The sequence below is a fragment of the Heliangelus exortis genome, chromosome 15 (assembly GCF_036169615.1).
Source record: "Heliangelus exortis chromosome 15, bHelExo1.hap1, whole genome shotgun sequence".
Lineage (NCBI taxonomy): Eukaryota > Metazoa > Chordata > Aves > Apodiformes > Trochilidae > Heliangelus > Heliangelus exortis.
This window is the reverse complement of record NC_092436.1, coordinates 12633042-12653649: the sequence shown is the minus strand read 5'-3', so window position 1 is coordinate 12653649 and position 20608 is coordinate 12633042. Positions and strand designations below refer to the sequence as shown.

General features: G+C 42.8%; 1 long non-coding RNA gene across 4 annotated transcripts in view; it reads left to right on the top strand.

The window, feature by feature from the left end:
• Positions 1 to 17717, top strand: part of LOC139802908 (uncharacterized) — a 204112-nt gene extending 186395 nt beyond the window's left edge. For 3 of the 4 annotated variants that reach the window (XR_011728813.1, XR_011728814.1, XR_011728816.1), the window contains exons 4-6: positions 1974 to 2080; positions 9045 to 9154; positions 17363 to 17717. This is a non-coding gene — a long non-coding RNA (uncharacterized lncRNA). The remainder of the gene's footprint in view (positions 1 to 1973; positions 2081 to 9044; positions 9155 to 17362) is intronic. The other variant, XR_011728815.1, reaches the window with a different exon arrangement.
• The last annotated feature ends 2891 nt before the right edge of the window (positions 17718 to 20608 follow it).

Here is a 20608-nt window from a genome sequence, read left to right as displayed (position 1 = left end):
TTCCTTTCTTTAGTGGGGTGATCTTCTGATGGCTGCTTAGACCCGTGTTGGGCCATTAGATCCAGGAAGTCATTTCCATCTTTGCTTTTATGAAAATACTAATTGTTATGTCAAGTGTTGTCATGCTCTGGGCCTGACTTCTTGCCTGTCGTCAGCCCACTGCCCAAGCTGGGATCACCCTCCCCATCACCTGCAGTTCTCTTCTGGATTCCTTGTCAAGGACCTGTCCAAGTGCTGGCTATTTTTTATGCCAAGAGTGGATCAAACCCAGCAAAAACATGTTCAGATGAGCTCCAGATGCAATCTGAGTTCAGACCCTCTCTGCTGATGTATTCCAGCCTTTGTGCTGGATTGATGGGATGATCTTAGCGAAGAGATTCAAAGTGGCTGGAGGTCACCCAGACCAATGTCCCTTTGCAACCTTGTGCCCTCCCTGCATATCTGTGAAGAAGGATCAGGGTCCTTTATGTTTAAACTATCTAGACTTGAGATACTGTTCTGCATTTGATCTTGTCTTTTTTGTTTAAAAGATTTTAAGCTTTTACATTTTTCTCTAATCACTTTGAAATGAGTTTTTGAAAAGGCAACCAGAAAAAAGAAACCAAACAAAACAAAAACCAAAAACCACCAGTGCAAACTAGTCATGGTCCTGATGTCACTTTTTCCTGAAAGGGAGCATAAATAAGGCAAGGGAAGCTCTGAATGTAATGAATGAATTCTCATGTAGACACAAGCCATTTAATTCACTTACCTGCAGGTAATTTAGTTACCTCTGAGGCTGGAAACCCTTTTAAGTATACTTCACCTCACACAGTTTAGGTAGAGAAGAAGAGCATGGCCCAGTCTGATGGCAAAGGGCAGTGATGGCATCCTGCACCAGGCAGCAACTGCATGGGTGAGCTGTGACACCCTTGGCCAGAAGCCTGGCTGTGCACAGATGGATTTTCCCCTATGAATTAAGCAGTAATCAGTCTTGGCATTGACTTTCTGCTCAGGAGAAAAGCTCATCTTTTCATTTCAGTATCCAGACACTATCAAATGACAGAGAAATCACACGGGGAAAAAATAGTTTTGCTATGTATTCAGATAAATTAGTATGATTTGAGACATATAAATTGATGTATCTCCTTTTATAAACATAATTCTTAGCATCCGGTATGAGTTTTGGAGGGTTAAATGTCTGAGATCTTGAAAAAAATGGCCCTGTTGATGGAGTCCTGTCAATCTGACAGCCAGGGTGACTTCGCTCCTCAGGTCTTTGTCCCAGATGCTCTGGAGATGCTGCTCTAAATCTATCCCAAAGCCCCAGGGCATTTCCGAGAAAATTATAAATTGTTTGGATTTTTACCTTTCCAGCCTGTGAAAGATGATTGTTCACACAAAAGCTGAGCCTCTGCCCACTCAGCTTTGCTTTCTGCAGTGGATTTTGGAAGACAGAAAATCTTAATTATAACAACAAAACTTTTATAGACCAGCTTAGTAATTGCAATATCACTTAAAATAAGGAAGTGTTTTCAGAGACAACACTTACTAAGTGGACAATAATCAAGATGAAGTAGTACCACTGACAGAAGGTACTGGAAATTTCTAAGTTTGGGGGAGAATTTCTGAAGAAACAAGTTTCCCAGATGAAAGCCTGAGTTTGTACTGCTGCTCCACACTGGATGCCTGGTAGGAGTTGGATGTTGGGAACTAGATGCTTCCTTTTCTCTCCAAAACACTACATGTTTTGGCAGTAAAACATAATCTCCCAGTTCCATTTACCTTCTCCCATTTAGTTTGTTGGTTTTGGTTAGTTTTTTTTGCCTCCCTAGAATTAAGGCTCCTGGTTGAGAGAGGAATATTTTGAGGAATACAAACAGTTATCACAAAAAATGTTGAAAAATTCTGTGTCAGGAGTTTCTGGTCATCCCTGTTTTGTACTGGCAACCTTCCTTGCACAGTCTTAACGATCTCTTCCATTTATTTCATAGCATGTTTAAGGCTCCCAGGGAACCTGGCCTCAGCAGCCCTGCCCAGGAGATCAACATTTGGCTGTTGGTATCTGCTGTGTGATGTTCTGGAGTCCCCCAGGTGGAAGGTACTACAGAAGGAGGGAAAAATTTGATTTCTTTTTAAGTGCTAGGGGTGCATGGGAGGGAGAGGAGGTCTGTGCATGACTATGTCAGCCTGGGGAGTACAAAGTGGGTTCCCATATGGTCAGTTTTTAGGATTTCTCCTGTTTCAAATCTGCATAAGTGGGCCACTCAAGGGGGCCCAACTATTAAAAGCAGCTGACAGCAAAAAAGGGGGAGGTGAATGCCAAGCAAGCAGCAAGTAAACTATGTAACTGAGCTGACAGATGGCAAGTTAATGTTGTCAAATAGAAAGAAGTATATAAAGCTAAGGAGCACTATGACCAGATTGCTTTCTTGCACATGAAGTCTTTAATCATATGGACATCCTTGCTATTTTTACCCTAATGAGATTGGAAAAAAAAATATAAGACTGAGGCATCAAATTAAAGATGAATTTGCTTTGAATCCACAAGAAATTGAAGCCCTTGCAGAAACAAGGAGAATTATTTGCCAGGCAAAATTAGTGTCACAGATGAACTTGTCTATGCTTCTGAATTTTGACATGTTGATTTTATTGGCAATATTGCTGTAGTGAAAAAGTGTAACAGCCAGTGTAGGTAAGCAGTCAAAAGAAGTTTACTCAAAACTGATGTTGATGGAACTTTTTTCCCTTAAGCAAAAGCAAAAAAAAACAACCCACCCCCCCAAAAAACAACCAAAAAAACCCACCCCAAAACAAAACACAAGCCCCACTCCCCAAAACCCAAACTACGACCCACCAAGCCCCTTCCATCTACTCACTGGTAAAAGGGAAAAAAAAACCACTTCTGTAAATCAGTGAAACGTCAAAGGGCCAAGTGCACTAACACAAGTATTTGCCCATCGTGAGTTCTATACTGAGATTATGAACTTGCTTTGTTACATGTGTCTTTAATGGTGTGAGGATGTCTTTTAATCAAGAGGTTAATGTGGGCTCTGACAACTATTAAGGTATTCTTACACCTCTGATTAAAGGGAGAGTTGGCCTGTATCTGAGCAAGGAGCTCGGTAAACAAATACATCAATCATGGGAAAATATCCCCCAGTATGTGTGTGGTCAGAGAAAGCCAGCCAAGGCAGTTAAAAGGAAGCAATTTTCCACAGTGCTTGGAGGTAGGTAATATAAAATAATCCATAATTAAGTTTAATCGTGGTTTATCAGACCTTTCTAGGACTGTGAGCATTGTGGTTAATGTCTAACATGCCATGTTTGCTATAGGCTTTCTCTGATTCTATTTCATTGATACTACAAGTACATTTTATTTGGAAGTGGCAGATGTGACAACTCTGTCTGGAGGCCAGATTCATAACTGATTCATCACAGGATAGCTGCAGCAAGCTCAGATACAATGTGGACTAGATCCTCTGCTGATAAAACTGGGTTTGCTTGTTGGAGCTATCCAATTTACACATAAGAGCCTGGCCCAGCTATTGTGCTGCTGCTGCCTAATGGGCAGATCCAAGTCCCTAGGTCCTTCTGTTGGTTTGATCTAGGAGATCCTTCAAGCCCCTTGTATTTTACTAGAAGAGGAAAGTAATGCCTGCTACATGTAAAGAAGCAAGAACCCTTCTTTGCCTGCATCAAGCAAGAAACAACCTCTTTGAGGTCTAAATGATAAGTGGGCTTTTCAGCTCAAGAGGATGGAAGTTCCTTGGTTGGTGGCCAAGGCTCTTTGCTGTGACTGCAGAAGCCTTCTGTCCTCAACCCATGCAGCCGGTGTGTTTACACAATGGATGGGTGTCAGCAGAGTATAAAGACAGCTCATTGCTTCCCATCACTATATTTTTTCCAAGTCTTATGTGAAGTGGTTGGTCTTATTTCAGGCCATAGGCAAGTTGTCCTTTCATGAAACCAATGCCAGATAAAGACAGAAGCCTGAGAGAAAAACGGTGTTCAGCTTCTGCACTTCCAAATTGCCTCAGCTGCTGGCAGTCACCAGGGTAGCCAGGGAATAGTGTTCAAAGCCAGGAGGTGACTCCAGAAGCAAGGGTGCGGGTACCTCCATGAGGTACCTGATGAGAGGAGGAGCTGACAGTGGTGATGAGATGCCCCGGCATTAGCAGCTCTGTACACTTCATTAAGGACAGCATTGAAGGCATTTTTTTTCTAAAGGGAACAATTTACCAGCCTTTCAGATACTAACAGATATTGTTTGCACCTCATAGCCAGCAGGAAGTCACAAAGCAAAGCTTAGACAGTTCATCTATTTGAACAATATATTTTAGAAGAAACAGTGAAGAATTAGGGGCTGATGTGGGAGGGCCGTGTGAACCATCACACATTCACTCCAATTAATACTGGAGAAATAATACTGGGAGAAAGTTGGGTTTACTTCACTTTTGCTTCAGTAATGTAGAACCTCTCAGCCAATAACACTGGGATCTCAATGGCTTTTATAGTAAATCAGTTCCTTCAAAAATAAAATATGAAGATGACACCGTTCAGGATTAACAGATACAGATTTATCTACAGTCCAGTAAGCTATGCTAGTGGGCAAATGTTAAAATACCCCTCTGGCCCTAACCAGGGGCATCTCAGTCTCCTGTGACCACTGGGATTTCTTAGGAATATGGCTTTATTTTCCCCCAGATGTCAAACTTCTTGTGTATCTCTTAAAGAGAATATTTTAATATGAGTAATCTCAGGGTTGGGCATACTTTTCAGAACTGCTGCTATATATTATAAGTATTTATACATTTACTTCAATATAATGTTGCATATCTTTTTATCTTCAGTGCCTCAGCATTTAACTGCAGCTGAACGAAGTTTTTCAGACAGAGATTTTGTTTCCCACTTCAGTAAGAAATCCAGTTTGGAGCTAAGTGGGAATTTTTCATTAATCAAAACATGCCATTTTAATACTATCAAAATAAATGCTCTTATGTACTGAGATGACATTTACATAACTTAATTTATAATCTTTAAAATAAAGAAAAATATCCTAAAAAAAACCCCAAACAAACAAACAAAGCCCCCAAAATCCAAGAACAATAGTAAAGTTCACTGAAATATAAAATATCTGATCTTAATTTTGATGAGAAAGTTGGAGAAAATATTCTGGGTAGGGGACACAGTGTGAAATGTCTCTTTTGACAGTTCTTTGGAGGACTGAAAAATGGGTTTTTTGCAATGTTCCACTTTTTAGCTATCTGAGAGAGTATCTCTTGACTGTTTTGCAGAACTACCCTCATGGCTTTATGTTTAAGTGCTGTTTCCCAGTTTTTCGTCCAGGCCATCATATTTTCCAGGTCTCTTTGAATTCAGGCACATCTGGACTTAGGCATACCTCCTTCATTTATTTTCACTCTGGACTTGCTGAGCCATGCCAAGGTTTTTGTGAGCGTGTGCATGATTTGCAGGCTCTGAGTCTGAGAGTGCTGAGATTCCTCAGCAACCCCCCCCCCCAGAGCTTGTGATTCCCCACGGCACTTGGGGATCAACTCCTGATCCTGTATCACTGGATTTCCATGAGAAAATCCTTCCCTCAACCTGCAAGGTGAGGCGGGCAGGCGGAGAAAGGGGGGGGAATAGGACTGAGAGCCAGACCCCCAGATCAGGCCAGTTCCCATTAGGTGCAGACTTAATGCAAGGGCTTCATTTTAAGCCTGTCCTAGTGCAACTATCACATTTTAAGTGTGTGCTTGGGCAGTTTTGTGAATCAAGGCTTTAGGCTTTGCAGGACAGTGGGACATGAGGTTTTGTTTGGGTTTCAAAGGTTGATTATGAGCCAAGACACAATAAGCAGAAAAACTGGTGTAGCCCATTGGCAGTCCCCAGGGAGCATCGGGTCGCAAGAAGCACTGTAGGTTATCCTGGTTATCCCAAATGATGAGGCCTGGAGGAAGGTGGCAGCCATCCACTTGACCCTGGTACAGGATGGGCTTGTGCCTCCCTGCTAGTCCATGGCTTTGGGCTCAACTCTCCCAGAGCTGTGTATATAAAACCAACAGCTAATAAATAAAGTGTTTGCTATTTCTTTGGCAAAAGGAAGAAAAGCAATGAAGTAAACACCTACAACAGATTTTTTTTTTTTCTTAATGTATTTGCATGGGAGCTGAAGGTCTATCAAAAAGATGCTTCTTTGGCTTTGATTTGACACTAGATTTCAGTCAGTCCAATGGAATTTTAATGCTGTGGCCAAATATAACATCAAATAATGAAAAACTTCAATGGTAAACATTAACACAAACAGGCATAGGGTATATTAAACATCTTTTTAGAATGCAACAGGCCAAATCTGCAAATTGGGAACAGGTCCCTGAGCTGGCACACTATAAAAGCAGGCTTCAGTTTGCCATCTCCAGGACCTGTCGATGGAATACAGTGTATAGCTGAGTTAGGCTCAGTTACGTGTTTAGATTAAACTCTGTGTAGCATTGATTCAGCTATTTATTTTGGCTGCAAGGAGCTGGTGTTCAGACCTGGGTGCCTTAATGGGATGTCCATAGCCCAAAGCTGCACTAAGAGGACTAAGTGCTTATTGTGTAAGTCTGGCTACTGAGGTCAGCAGCTGAGCCCAAGCCTTGCAAGGCCAATATGAAAGAAGGGGCCACATTTTTCAAAACCCAGGACCTACAGTGTTCTGGGGGGGGTTTGTTTGTTTTTTTAAATGCAAAATCCCCTGCAGCTTCCACAGAGTGCAGGTGTGAGGGCTGACACCTGAACCATAAGCAGTGAGTCCTCTCAGGGCTCACAGCCCAGTGACAGAGCTCAGCCACTCCAAAAATAAATGTCAAAGCACACCTCAAGTTTTACCTGGATGAACTGCATTATTTCCTTTCTTTTTGAGTGTCTGGGCTGTAAGGGACTGGTGACCCACATTACTACATAAAGTGTAGTGCTTTATGGCTGAAGACCATCAGCTGGGATGGGCTGTTTTGGAGAACATGGCTTGGTTTGAGGTGACTGGGATGCTGATGCTGGACAAATGCAGTGGATTGATGAGTGGTGCTTCTGCTCTTCCCAGTAAGTAAATAATAAATAATATCATAAATGTACCCCATGGGTACATCTCTGCCATTAATATAATTTTTTAGTTATAGGATCAGTTTATATATGAATACCATAGCACGCAAAGCTATAATGCACCAGAGCATTATATCCTTCTGTAGGCAACTGGGCTATTTCCCAAATGCCAGCTTCCAGCGGGGTTGTTTTCCACACTTTGATTTATAATTACTGATCACATGGGAGGATGGAGAGGAAAGGCCTGAGTTTTTTGTTGTTTTGTTTGGGGTTTTTTGTTCCTCGTTTAATAATTTAATTTGTATTCTGATCTTCAAATCCCAACAGCACCATGTGAAGTAGAAAAACTCGGCAGGGGAGGGGGGAGGAGGGATAGAGGAGGGAGCCAGGGCTTTCCATTTCCATATGGTGAGCCTCTCCTCCTTGCGATCACAGCTTGTCATCTGTCTTCTTTTAAACTTCAGATCCCCTGTAAAAATCTTCCCAGCAAAGAATGGCCCATAAATGTGAGACAAAGACAGTCCAAGGGAAGAGATTATTACGCAGTAATGGTGAAGCATGATTTCACTAGAGGATTTCTTTACATGGATGCAAGAATAATCCAAGAACTGCCTATTTCTCAAGTGGGGAGCAGTGGCTGGAGTGCTGTTAATGTTCTGGGGAAATGAGCCTGTATACTACCCTTTCATTTCCTTGGTAGACCAAATGATAAAGTGTCTTTCTTGTAGTCTAAATTGTGGTCAGGTTAAATGATCAGACTAAATCACTGCCTTGATTTACCTGGTTTTAAAATGTATAATCAAAGCTGCACAGCAGAGCTAACAGCCCAGCTGCCTCACCCTGCCAGGGACCACTCACTTTTAATATCCCACCAACAGAAGGAAGGAAACTGTTCCAGGTTAGAGACTTTCTGTAAAGTAACAATATTATCATCTCCTGATGTATATCTGTGGAAGAAGAGAATCACACATTGCACCTGTTTTTCTGTGACCTGAATGCTGCTCACATGCATCTTTCTTTATCATGGAATCCCAGACTGGCTTGGGTTGGAAGAGATCTTAAAGAACATCCAGTTCCAACCCCACTGCCAGGGACAAGGACACCTGCCACCAGACTAGGTTGCACCAAGCCCCATCCGGCCTGGCTTTGAACATTGCCAAGGATGGGGCAGCCACAGCTTCTCTGAGCAACCTGTTCCAGTGTCTCACAATCCTTACAGCAAAGAATTTCTTTTTAAGCTCTCACCTCAGTCCTCCCCTCTTGCAGCATTAAAAACATTTTCCCTTATCCTATTAGTCCTTCAGCTTTCCTGGACCCCCTTCAGGTACTGGAGGGTGTTATAAAGTCTTTGATTTATTTCATGTGACCTGCACTTAAAATGAAGTTAATAGTTGATAATCAAATTGAGCATAGCACAAGCATAGTGCAGTTAATTTTCTGCCCCACACAGGGGGTTGTTCGCTGCAGGTATGTGTAGTGGACTGGTGCACACTGTTCACTACAGCTCATTTGTTGTGCAATCTCTGGACATTGTCAGACCAAAACCATTTCTGCAGAAAGGCCTTGTTTGCTTCTTGTGGCTAGGAAGGGTCTGCTGCAGCAGAAAGGGTGGGGCAGGTGCCATGGGCCAGGTCTGGTGGTGGGAGGGGAGTTTGGGAATGGTGACAGGGTTCACAGGGTTCACAACCGGAGAATCACCCAGGGGGTGAATATGGCTGGCAGAGACCTTAGCAGATGTGCCACAAACACTGTCTGGGCATCTTGCACATGGGTATGATCTGTCCAGTCCCATTCCTGTAAGGAGGTTAAGTAGGTTAGTGGAAATACACACAGAAACCTCTGGCTTGGTGCAAAGTATAGTTCTGATTTTAGCTATGTCAAGTCCCTGCATACTGAAACAGCTGAAACAGGGCTTTGAACCTCACTTAAGGCTCCAGACCAGAGCCATCATGTCTTTCTCTTGTCCCATACGTGTATTGCAGGGAAGAGCCAGTAGCTAGAAGCCAAAGGTGCAGCATGGCACTCCTGCAGTGAAACCAGCTCACAGCTCAGTGAGGACTCAGCTGGAGGTGGCTCCCACCATCCGGGTAAGGTGGTGTGGATTCAAAAGCTCCTGCTGGGAGCTCCAGCCCTCCAGTTCCCACTGTTTCTGCCCTCTCAGCCCTCCCCAGAGCTCTACAGCCCCTTGTATTTAGCAGGTGCCTCTTTCCCCATCCCATCTGCACAGGCGCAAAGAGATCAGGTCACCCCTCTGCAGAATCTGCTGCAGGCAAACCCAGGGCTTGGGCTTTTCAGAAACTACATTGGTCCTACAAACACTATTGCAGGAAACAAAGTGACCAGCTGGACCAGCCACAAAGGGCTGCAGTGCCTTGGTCTGTGCCAGGGTTTCCCAGTGTTACTGCTCTGTTCCAGATGAAACATTATACAGAAAGATATAGGCAAAGCATTATGCTCGCAGCCTTTGCCAACAAGTTATGTTTTAATGTAATTTAACTGTAATCTCAGAGTGTTTTTGTTAGCTATAATTAGTAAAATATGTCTGTTTTCTGTGTTCCTTGAAGACGTCTGAACTCCTGCCAGTTCCCTATAGTTTTTCTGACATGCAGTGTAACAAGCAGACCACCAAAATGTATTTACCAATAACTGTTTATTTACATTCCATGAAATCTAATAACATTTGCTGCCTTCATTCAGGATAAATGCTGGCCAAAGTGTAAAGCATAAAAAAATAAACACTGCCTTAATTTCTAACCCAGCCCACAGAATATTTTATTTTTGCTCAATTTGCCCTGCCTGTTAGCATTTTGGCATTCTGTTGCTTAGAAGTTAAAAAGAAAAAAAAAAGTTGAAAAGTTCTGTAATATATCTTCCTGTTCACTCCAAAATCTTGCAGGGATTTCCTGGATATTTTATTTTTCATTTCTAATGTCTGCATGAGGCTGGTATTTCATTTCTTTGTTTTCAGCTCTCACAAATGTTTGAAACCATGTTGTAGAGAAAATGTCCAGGGCACTAGGCAGCAGCAGTGGTGGGCATTGTACCAGTGCCAGTGCAGTGCAGTAAAGCACTCCTTATTCTCTCAGAGCCATTTGCTTTGCTGGTGTTAAAATAATCAGAATTAGGTTTGTATCTTGTTACTAACCAAATCTGCTCTTGTTCAAGAAAGTGTAACTGAGGGCAGAATTGTCATCTCAAATCTTAAACAGGTTCCTCTCCTCCTATATCTGGTTTTGTTTATGTGAGTACATGCTTTCTCAAAGCCCAGAAAATTCAGATGGTGTCAGGAGGAAAGGTCACATACAACAGCTGTGGGCAAGATCTGCAGCTGGCAAAACCTGAGGCAACCCTCTTAATGTCAGCTAGATACTGTCCCATCCCAGCCCAGCTAAGGAGGTCCAGCTCTGGGGTGCCAATGGCCCCACCTGGGAGGGTGCTAAGCAAGTGCTTGTCTCTGAGAGCATTGAAGGAGCCAGACAGAAGTGATACTGCTGGATGGACTGTGAGAGGCTGCGTATGTGTAGTGGGTGCCAGACTCTCTTGGTGCCACTGATACATTGTGCTAAAATCCAGAGACAGAGCTGTGGAGAGCAACACACTTGCTGAAATGGTTTAAGAAGGAAATGTGGGTCAGGAGTTACCTGAGCTGATCTGAGCCATGTGCAGTGAGCAGAGAAGCTGAATGGCACCACACCCCCTCCCAGGGCAGGGAAAGGCATCAGAGCCTGGGTGGCTGCAGCTGTGGGTGCCTAAAGAACCCATGCATTTGGCTGCTGTTGCTGCTTCTCAGGTGCTAGAACTGAGCTAGCTCATCACATCACCTTGAGAAGGGCTGTTTGCTAGGTCTGAGGAATCTGAGTCATGATTTGAAAAGGCAGAGCTCTGCCTCAGGTCTTGATGGGGTTGATTGTCCCTTTTCCTGGTGTACAGGGTTGCTGCTGTGTCTTTGGATGAATCAGCTCCCAGAGGAGCTCCAAACCACAGCTGAGACCATGGTAACCCTGCAGCTTTGGGGTTAAACTCATGAGTTTAACACTCATGTTTAAATCTGCTCTCTGGAAAGCAATCTCCACCTTTCTTTACTTCTGACAAACTTCTACAACTGGTAGAAAAAGCTATTGGCACTTTTCTAGATACTTTCAGCTAAGGAGCTCCATACTCTGAACAGTAACGAGTTAAGCTTCAGATTAACTGAGCTGTCTGGGAACTGCAGCCCCATTCTGTGGCAGAGATCACAGGACACCTCTGCTACATGTGTCCAAACTGCCTTGGGCTCTCTTGAATCTGGTATTCACTTAAATTGAGGGTAAAACTTTCCCAGCCTTCAAATGAGAGCAAAGTTTCAAAGATCTTGGAGGGCTTCCTTGAAAAATTTCAGACTCAAAGGTAATAAAAGTGAAATTCAAAATCCAGTCCAAGCAAAACCAGACACTGGTGTGGGCTGAAGAGTCTGCCCTGCTAGTATCTCCCTCTGAACACAGCAAAGGTGGCATGGTGCTTTTTCTCCCTGACAAATTGCTCATCTACCTAAGCTTCTGGCAGAACTCAAGTATAGATCCTTTGGGATAATGAAGAAAAAAACCAAAAAACACACCAAAAATAATAGTTTACTCATATTTTGCTTTACTTTGATTGCATTTCTGTGTTCCTGTCCTTCTCTACATTTAGTTTTCCCTGTGTGTGAGGCTTGCCTTGTAACTGGTTAGCTGGTTGTGGAGTGGAGGAAGGAGGGGAGTTCAAAACACATTAAAAAATTAGAGAAGATTTTCTCTCTTGCTGACCGCAGGACAGACAGCACACGCCACAGCATTCCTTCATTGTTCCAGTAGGATGCTTGGTAAATCAAGATGTAAAATAACTCCATAAACTGCTTACTGTTAAACCCGTGTCTCTGAAAGCCAAGAGCTTTCAATGCTAGGGGTATGAGGGCACAGCACGATGTGACACGGATGGAGATGAATTTGGCCACAATGCAGGCGTGCACATAGGGCTGCTCCTGCTTCTTTGGAGCCTCCCCTGTCAGCCCAGCACTGGCAGCAGCTGCTTTTGATTGCCATTTGGTGGTGGTTTTGTGCTCTGCTAAACCACATCCCAACTCATTGAGCTTAGCCAATTGGGGAACTGATGTTTGGCTCAGCCACTGGCCAATCAGCAGGGCTGGTTTCGAATGTTAATTGCTTTTATAAACCAGTCTGGACAAGTTTGAGGCCAAGACTGTTTTCCAGAAGTAATTATCCATACTAAGAAGTGAGAAAAAAAGAAAAAGAGTAAATTGGGATGTTTTGACAGAAATTAAAAGCAGAGCAGAGTGCTTTCGCCCTGTGTTTACAAACAAGCCCCCCTGCAGAGGCTAACTGACATGGCCTTGGAGTGGGAGAGGAAATCACTTTAGGACATGAAAATTTTTTGGAGACAAAGGCTGAAATTAATAAAAAGCCCTCAGCAATAACAAAATCCCTCAGTAGAAGTGATATTTCCTTAATGTTGGGGGATAGATTCCAATGGATGTGACAGAATTCGTAGCTAAGCCCCTGGTCGTCAGATACTTTGCTGCAAATTGTGGTTCTTTCTCATTTGGGCTGCATATGTCTCAATTTTCTATCTCTAAACACAACAACAGAAACCCATCCTGATATTCTGGGCCCATTGGTGGTGGCAGGAGATTGACCAAAAATCTCAGCAGACCCATGCTCGTGCCTTGGCACAGCTTTGCTGATTTCTGAAGCACCTTGGGGCTGCTGACTGAGACAGGAAGCCAGAGCCAACGTGGGTTTGTTTTTTAGTTTGGAATTTTTTTTTTTGCTCTTCCTGTGAAGTACCTGCTAGCATATGGTGATTGTCACTCAGCTTTCTGTTAGGCCTTTCTTTGTAAATACTGTACACATTTTAAGGCATTTCTTATAGAGTATAGAAGTATCTCACTGCATAGAAATTATTTTAGAAGACCAGCTTTTATACCTTTTTTAGGTTAAACTGCAACAAAGCAAAAATTATAAACAGACTACTGCAAGAACTTTAAGTAGTTTTAATTCCTTGGGACTCATTAAAGCATACTGGTCTTTTTTCACTTGAAGCTGGGATTCTCCATGGAGGTGTGTGGAGAGTGCAGAACTGGACAAGCTTGAAAGGTCACCCAGGTGAGAGTCCCACTGCCCCCAGCCCAGCTTTGGCTAAATCCCTTCGTAAAACACTTGGCAGAGGAGGTGGAAAAAGTAGGTCAAGCTTTGCTCACAAATACACCTCTTACACATAGCCAATTTTAATGAAATTAGGGAATGAATCAGTATGAAAACCTGGGCAAAGGAGATCAAAACTTAGTGGAACTCTCAAAGGGAGAGTGAGTCCAGCTGTAACTACTGACTTGTCAGTGTCTAAAAAAGCTGTAGAAATAAAGTAAAATAGATCTGTGTGTTCTTAGAGGGAAAAAACAGCAAAAGCAGCTGGGAAAAAAAACAACAAAACACCTACACTCAGCATTTGGTGCAGGCACAGCCCTGGATCTTCTCCTTGTCTGTACCCCAACCCCCTACTCCTTGCTCCCTCTTTCCAATACTTTAGCTATTTTTGGTGATCTATTTCACAATCTAAAATCTGTTCCACAAGAAAAAAAAACAAAAACAAAACAACCCAAAAAACTGTTTGACCCATCCAAGCAGAACCCAGTCTAGTTTGGATACAAACACCAGGAAAACAGCACAGCATTAGGGAGCAGCTGCTGGAGCAACATTTCTGGAATGTCTTTTCAGTCCTGACCAAAGTATCTCTCTTTTTTTTTTTTTTTTTTTTTTTTTTTTTTTAAGTACCCCAACAATTTGTGGTAAAAAGGTCACTAGTAAAAATGAGTTTTGTGGTTTTGCAACTTTGTATTAAAAAACCCACCACGCTTCTGGCACCAGCTCCCCTGGTTGGCAGCTTTTCCACAGAGTGAATTGAATAAGCGTGCAGACTAAAAAGCCTGTTCAGACTGGTCCCTCTAGGTCAGGCTCTCCTTATGTTAGCAGGGTGTTTGGTAGTTTGTGTTGCACCTGACTGCAGTACAGCTGGCTGGAGTATTAAAAAGAAAAAAAAAAAACCAAAAAAAAAACCCATAAAAATAACCAAAAAAACCAAACAAAAAAAACAGAACCACAAACTTGCAGTTTAATGTTCCCCCAGTCCCAGGTTCTCACCCTCTGTGAGCCCTGGAATGTATCATTTACAATTAAAATATAATGAAATCAAATTGTGAGATCATTTCAAAGCTACTGACCCTGGTGTATAACAGGTTGTGAATGTTTTCATAAAGGCTGAGGTGGTAGAAATATTTTATTCAGTATTCTTTATCCTTCACAGACCTCAGGGTAATAAACAATTAAGTTGAATTCAAACTAACTGCAGATAGCACAAATTCTCTTTTATTGGGTGTCCAATGCCTCACTTTTTTTGTGTGTTCTTAAAGATCTGGGACCCAGGCTTGAGGTGTTATCAGAGATTATGAACGCAGCTAAAAATTACAGTTTCTTTTAAGGCTTTGCAATGATAAATCATATAAATACTGCCTGGAAAAGATATGACACTGTCTGATGATCCAGAATCTCAAGGACCTCCAAACTGGCATTATTTCAAGCAAGTCCATCAGGGGCTGGAAGTCTTGTTAACATTTTTAGGACCTGTCTGAAGCTTTAGTCAGCTTCACGGAAGAAACAAATAGTTGTTATATGAGGTGTTGAACTTCCAAGTCTGGTTTCTCATGGGTTTTGTCTTCCTATCAGTCTCATTACACATTTGTCTCCATGACAAAACCCATCTGCCTCTGTAGGAGAGCCTCATGGGTCAATGAGCCATCAGTGAGGTTTCTTGGTAGACTATTTTTACTGAAAAATGACAACCCTGGTCCATCATTAGACTGGCTCTGGTCTAGAAGTGAAATTATGCTTTCTAAAAAGTTATTACAGAGATGAGATGCATTTTCTTCCTAATGGACAGAATGACTTCAGCAATATTTTGGTGGAGCTCCAGGCACACTGGAAAGCAACAGCAGCAGCATTTTTTTTTCAGTAACAGATTAGAATTTAATTTCTGTGCTTTCAAAGAAGGTCATGATGGGATCCATAGCAAAGCTATTAAGCAATATGGTAAATCCTGCTGGGTCTTGCAAAAGGAGGGTACAAATGAGGTCCTCAGAGTACCTGGCTTGTCTGTGTGACCCAGGGAGCAGAAGTTCAGGGGGATTTATCTCAGAATAACTAAGGCCCAATTTTGCCTCCAAGCTGTTGTCTGAAGTGCTTGGCAAGCCCAAATTTGGTCTCTGTTTTTTATACTTTATTTGTAGCTTCCTAAAACACAGTAATATGACACAAGTAAACAGTGATGTCTTTCTCCTGTATGCAAAGCACAACACAGAGGAAACACCCAGGGCATGTGCCTTCCCACTTGCAGGAGACCCAGGACAGCCCAGGGCAGGTGGAGCAAGCTGGGTTGGAAATAAATTGAAACATGTGCTAGGGTCCGTCTCATGCTAGGTTCTGAATTCATACCATCATGCTTTGGCAGCCTCTGGCAGCATCCCAGTCTGAGGGAAGCTTATCAAAGGGAATAGCTGGTGGGGCACCAAAGAGGCATGGAATGGCTTGGCCATTTCATCTGTCACCTTGGGGGAAAAGCTTGTGGTGGGATCAGCACATGGAAAAGGGAAAAGAATAGCCTGTTTTCTCTCCAGGTGCTGCTCCCCAGGGATGAGCAGATTCCTTCTGGCAGCATCCCAGCCCACCCAGCTGTGCCAATCCGCCAGCAGCTACACCAGCAACTTAAGATAGTGAGGAAGCCATTACAACATTGGAACCTACCCTTGTGAGAGGATTAACAGGGAGTTTTTGGGGGGGTGTTCACAATGCCGTGGTCCATCAGCACAGGAATGCATTGGGGCAGGCAGGGGCTGGTGCAGGGAAAGGAGGGGAGCTCAGGTCGGGCCGTCTCCTTGGCCACTTGTGAGATGCATACTGCTCTGCTTTCATCTCTTGGATTCAAATCCACCATAATAAATAAAATTCTTCCTGTCTGAAAGATACATTAATTTTGGTGGTCTCAAAAGTAGTGAAAATAAATACTTAACTTGGCATGCAGAGCCCGACTGGAGCGAGGAGCAGAATTTGTGTACTTGGAGCGGTTTTTACAAGAACATAAGCTGTGGAAAAAGCTTGGCTTTTAGCTCATGGGCTCTGTATGTCTGAAGAGAAATGGAGAGATCTGAGAAGTTCAATCAAACATACAGAAACATTTTCAAATATGAATTTTTCTATCTTGGTTTAAATGCTTTGAAGGCTGTACATCAAAGCTTCTCAGGGAGAGATACCGTCTCAGTTCCTTGTGGGCCATCCCTGGCACAGCCCTGGCTTTGCTGGTAAAGACATGGCAGGCCTGGCCTGTATTGTTTCAGGCATTTTTATAGCATATATGAGGAAATTGCAACAAAAGCAAGATTAAGCAAGATAAAAGAGAACCTCAAGCCACCATTCATAGAATCATAGAATGGTGCTGGAAGGAACCTGAAAATCACCCAGTTCCAACCTCCTGCCATGGGCAGGGACACCTCCCACTAGACCAAGTTGCTCCAAGCCCCGTCCAACCTGGTTTTGAACACCAGGTGGACCAGATGGGTCAGCTTCATCTTCTCTGGGCAACCTGAGTGATGTTCTCATCACCCTCATACCAAAGAATTTCTTCCTAAGATCTCATCTAAACCTCTGTTCTTCCAGTTTAGCCATTACCCCTTGTCTTATCACTACACACCCTTGTTCAAAAGTCCCTCCACAGCTTTTTTGAACCCACTTCAGATACTGGAAGATTCTCTTAGGTCTCCTCAGAGCCTCCTATTCTCCAAGCTAAACAACCCCAGCTTTCTCAGCCTGTCCCCATCAGAAAGCTGCTCCAGCTCTTGGATCATCTTCATGGACCTCCTCTGAACCAAAGCTGTTCTCAGGAGCCAGGTCCCTGCCCCCTGGGTGCTGTGATGGAGGTTCCTGAGAGCAGCCCCTAATGTGAATGGTTGTTCCAGTGGCAATAGATGCAACAGCCTATGTCTCTGAAAAGCCGTCTGTCACATCAGCAGCCTTTATTGCTATTTAGCATGAAAGTGTTTGTAGCACTTTTGGTTCAAGAATGTTGCTTATTATTTGAGACTAGACTCATTGGTTGCCATTATCTGTGCAGAAATGCTATTGTGAATCACGTTTAAATTATTCAGAACATAGACAAAAGCTGCTGCTAATTTTAGAGCACTTCTGACCTGCTAACAATTCTTTTTTTCCTTTGTCTAAAAAAGATGTGAGCCTCAGGGTGTGTTTTCCTTACTCTACAAGCTAAGTAAGACCTTCTCCTATGGAATATACAAACAACAGGAATGCATTGATGTGATTGGTGACTGTACAGTGAATGCTGAAGTACCAAACTGTGTTTTAATAAGGTTTGTGGAAAATATTTGGCATCTAAATGTCACAGAATGAGAAAGACATTTCAATCTTGAATTAGTGAGTTGCATCACAAAACCAGCTCTGAGGCTGGCGCAGATATGAATATAAAACAGCATGTGTGTCTTACAAAGAACCCAATATCCTATAAAATGCTGCAGCATGAAGATGTTAATAAAAAGCACAACTTATTTCAGATTAAATTAATAATGAGTCTCAAGGATACATCCAGAATTTCTTCTTAATGATTCTTCAGAATCATTAAATGCCATGTTCTGGGAGGGAAGCATTGACAAGCGACACCTACTCTTAAAAATCATATCCAGAATACCTGTCAAGAGAAATGAAGGAGAAGATCCCCCTGTTGCAGTGAGCTGCAGGTGACTGAGATGTGCTCAAGATGTGCTGGTGGTGGGCAGTCCCAGCTACAATTGAGTGAGGTTTGTGTGCAGGGCTTGTTCTTTGAGCCCGCTGATTGCCCTTCTCTGGAAGAGCCAGTAGAGACCATGGCAGACTGAGCCAACAGTGGTTCATTCAGCATTTCTGGCAATGCTTTCGGCTGTATTTCAATAACTTATTATTTTGATAAACAGTGTCCATGCCAAGATCTTTCAAGGTGAAGAAGCACATGGTCAGCATTTCCCAGAAGCTTAAGCATTGCATTTGGATGCGGAGTTTGTGATTTCATCTTCAGAAGCTGCTTGGTTTCATTATAATTTGCTTTGTGTTGGTTGTGTTTTGAAAAGTTGGCTACTGTGGTAGACCCAGCCCATGACAGGGTTGAGAAAAGGTCAGTTTAGATACAAAACATCCAAAAAAACTGGCTGCAGGTCTCGGCACTCCCTGACTCAGCTCTCTATGTCACAGAGAGTGCAGCAGTTATGACACAGCATGCTCTTAGCAGAGGGAAAGAGCACTTGCACCAGCAGGGCAGGGTGAGACAGTGGTGGTACCTGTGTAACTGTGACCAGCGTGACCTCAGAAAGTCACTGGTGGGGATTATCCCTAAATCAGAGGCATCCATGCCTCCATCTAGCACCACTAAATGGCAGGCAAGCTAGCTGAGGACAGTAAGGGAGGACATCCCTTACTAGCAAATGGTTTGATTAAGATGTGGTGAGTTCTGTCTCCCCTTCACCATCTTGTCTTAATGTGATTGCCTTGAAATAGAAAAAAATTGTAAACAACAAGCCATAATGGGAAAGCCAGGAAATAAAGAATATAATCATAGAGAGGTGTCTAGATGTTGGACGTGCCACAAAAGATATTAATTTAATTTTCAGGAGTCACAGGAGATTGCTAAATCCATTGCTCCTTACCTGCTCCGTACCTACTGGGACCTCATCCAGCAGAGCAGGGAAGCTGGTACTGAGCTTTGAGCACAGAAGGAGCTGTATGAATTAGGTGAAGACTGCTATAACAGACACAGAAAACCACCTGGCTGTCTGGTCTGGAGCTGATATGAGTGCTAAGCTAACACAACTGTCACCCACCCCTCTGGGGGAGCCAGGCTCCCCACAGTGGTGCTTGCCTCCTTTCCTCCCAGTCTGATGGGACTAAATGGGAGAGGAAGCTTTAAAAGTAGAATTTAAAGAAGGTTACTTGAAGATTTCTACAAAGAACTTAGTCCCAGTGTCCTGGGTCAGATGATACTGATTTTTTATATTTAACTTTGGGAAGCAGAGGAATTAATCAGGCTGTAAGCTCACTGATGAGGAAAAAAAAAAAAGAAGCTTAAAAAAATTTAATAAAAAGCTACAGCATTAGCAAATACTGAACTAATGACCTTTGATATATGAAGCAAATGCTTCATCCGCTAGCCTTATACAATGTTTCATTACCAGCCATGGGAATTTACAGGTGTTAAATTAGCTACAAGATAGCTCCCATATTGTTGCCTGACTGTAATAGAACATATTGAAAAAGTTAATAAGAAATTACGCATAGGGGCTGCAGAATTCAAACAGAACCTACTTGCCAAGTCAGTCTGGGGTCTTCATCAGGCTAAATTCCACTATGAGCCACGATTTTATATGTGGTTCTGTTTGTTCCTTTACCTAAGCCTGGAAGTACCAGAGAAACACCCACTGCTGAAGGAATGAAGCCATGAGAGACACAGGAGGGATCTTGCACTCTTGTAGTCAGACATTATATTGATGTAATATCTTCTCTGATAACCTTTTTACCACAGTCAACAGATACTGGAGAATCATTTTAAATATAAAAACCTGGAGTTCCTTTTCCGAAACTGCTGCCATTAAATAATCGGGCAACTGTAGAGGCTTAAAATTTTAGCTGCATATTGAAGTCACACAGAAAATGCATTCCCTGTTATTCAGAGATCCTAACAGAGGCTGCACTCACTGCATTGCTTGCATTCATCCAGTGCATTTGATGCTTTCCATAACGCTCTTGTGGTTTCCATTGCAGCCACTGGTAACTGCAGATGTGCAGAAGGCCTTTACCGTGTGTTCTATGTCCAGGCTTTTCTGGGGGGAAAGAGAACTGGCCCACTTGTTAAGAGTAATTCTTTTTTCCTCTCCTAGAGGAAAAATTTTAAAAGAGCAATGTATTGCAACTGGGGATAGGAAGGAGAGGTGAAAGGGGGGATTTTACATAAATAGAACTCTGAAACGTCACCATTTTTTCTTAAAATGAGATTTTGTGTATTCAGAAATCCCTTGGGATCACCAAACCTCCAGGTTAAACTCTTAATTGACTCTAATAATACAAATAATTTGCGGTTCTATGTCTTTACTATGTATCTCATATACATTGAAAAACATGGACTCCTGGTGCCATCAGTGACACTACAAATAGGAAGTAGGGGCAAAAAAAGCAGAAAAACAAGAGGAGGAGTTTCAGAAAAGCCTTACTAAATCCCCAGCATGTGCTCAGAGCATCCCCAGGCCTTTCTGCTACTCAAACTGTTGTGTTGCAGCCAGATTCTGGAAAGGGAGCAGGAGACCACGGGGTGGCTCATACCTCAAGATAGGTGCTCTGTTATGAGAAAGAGCAGTCAAACCAAGAGGCCTTGACTGAATTGCACAGAAGAAGCAAAGAGAAGAAAAGCAAGGTAGGGAGAGCATATCCACCTGGTT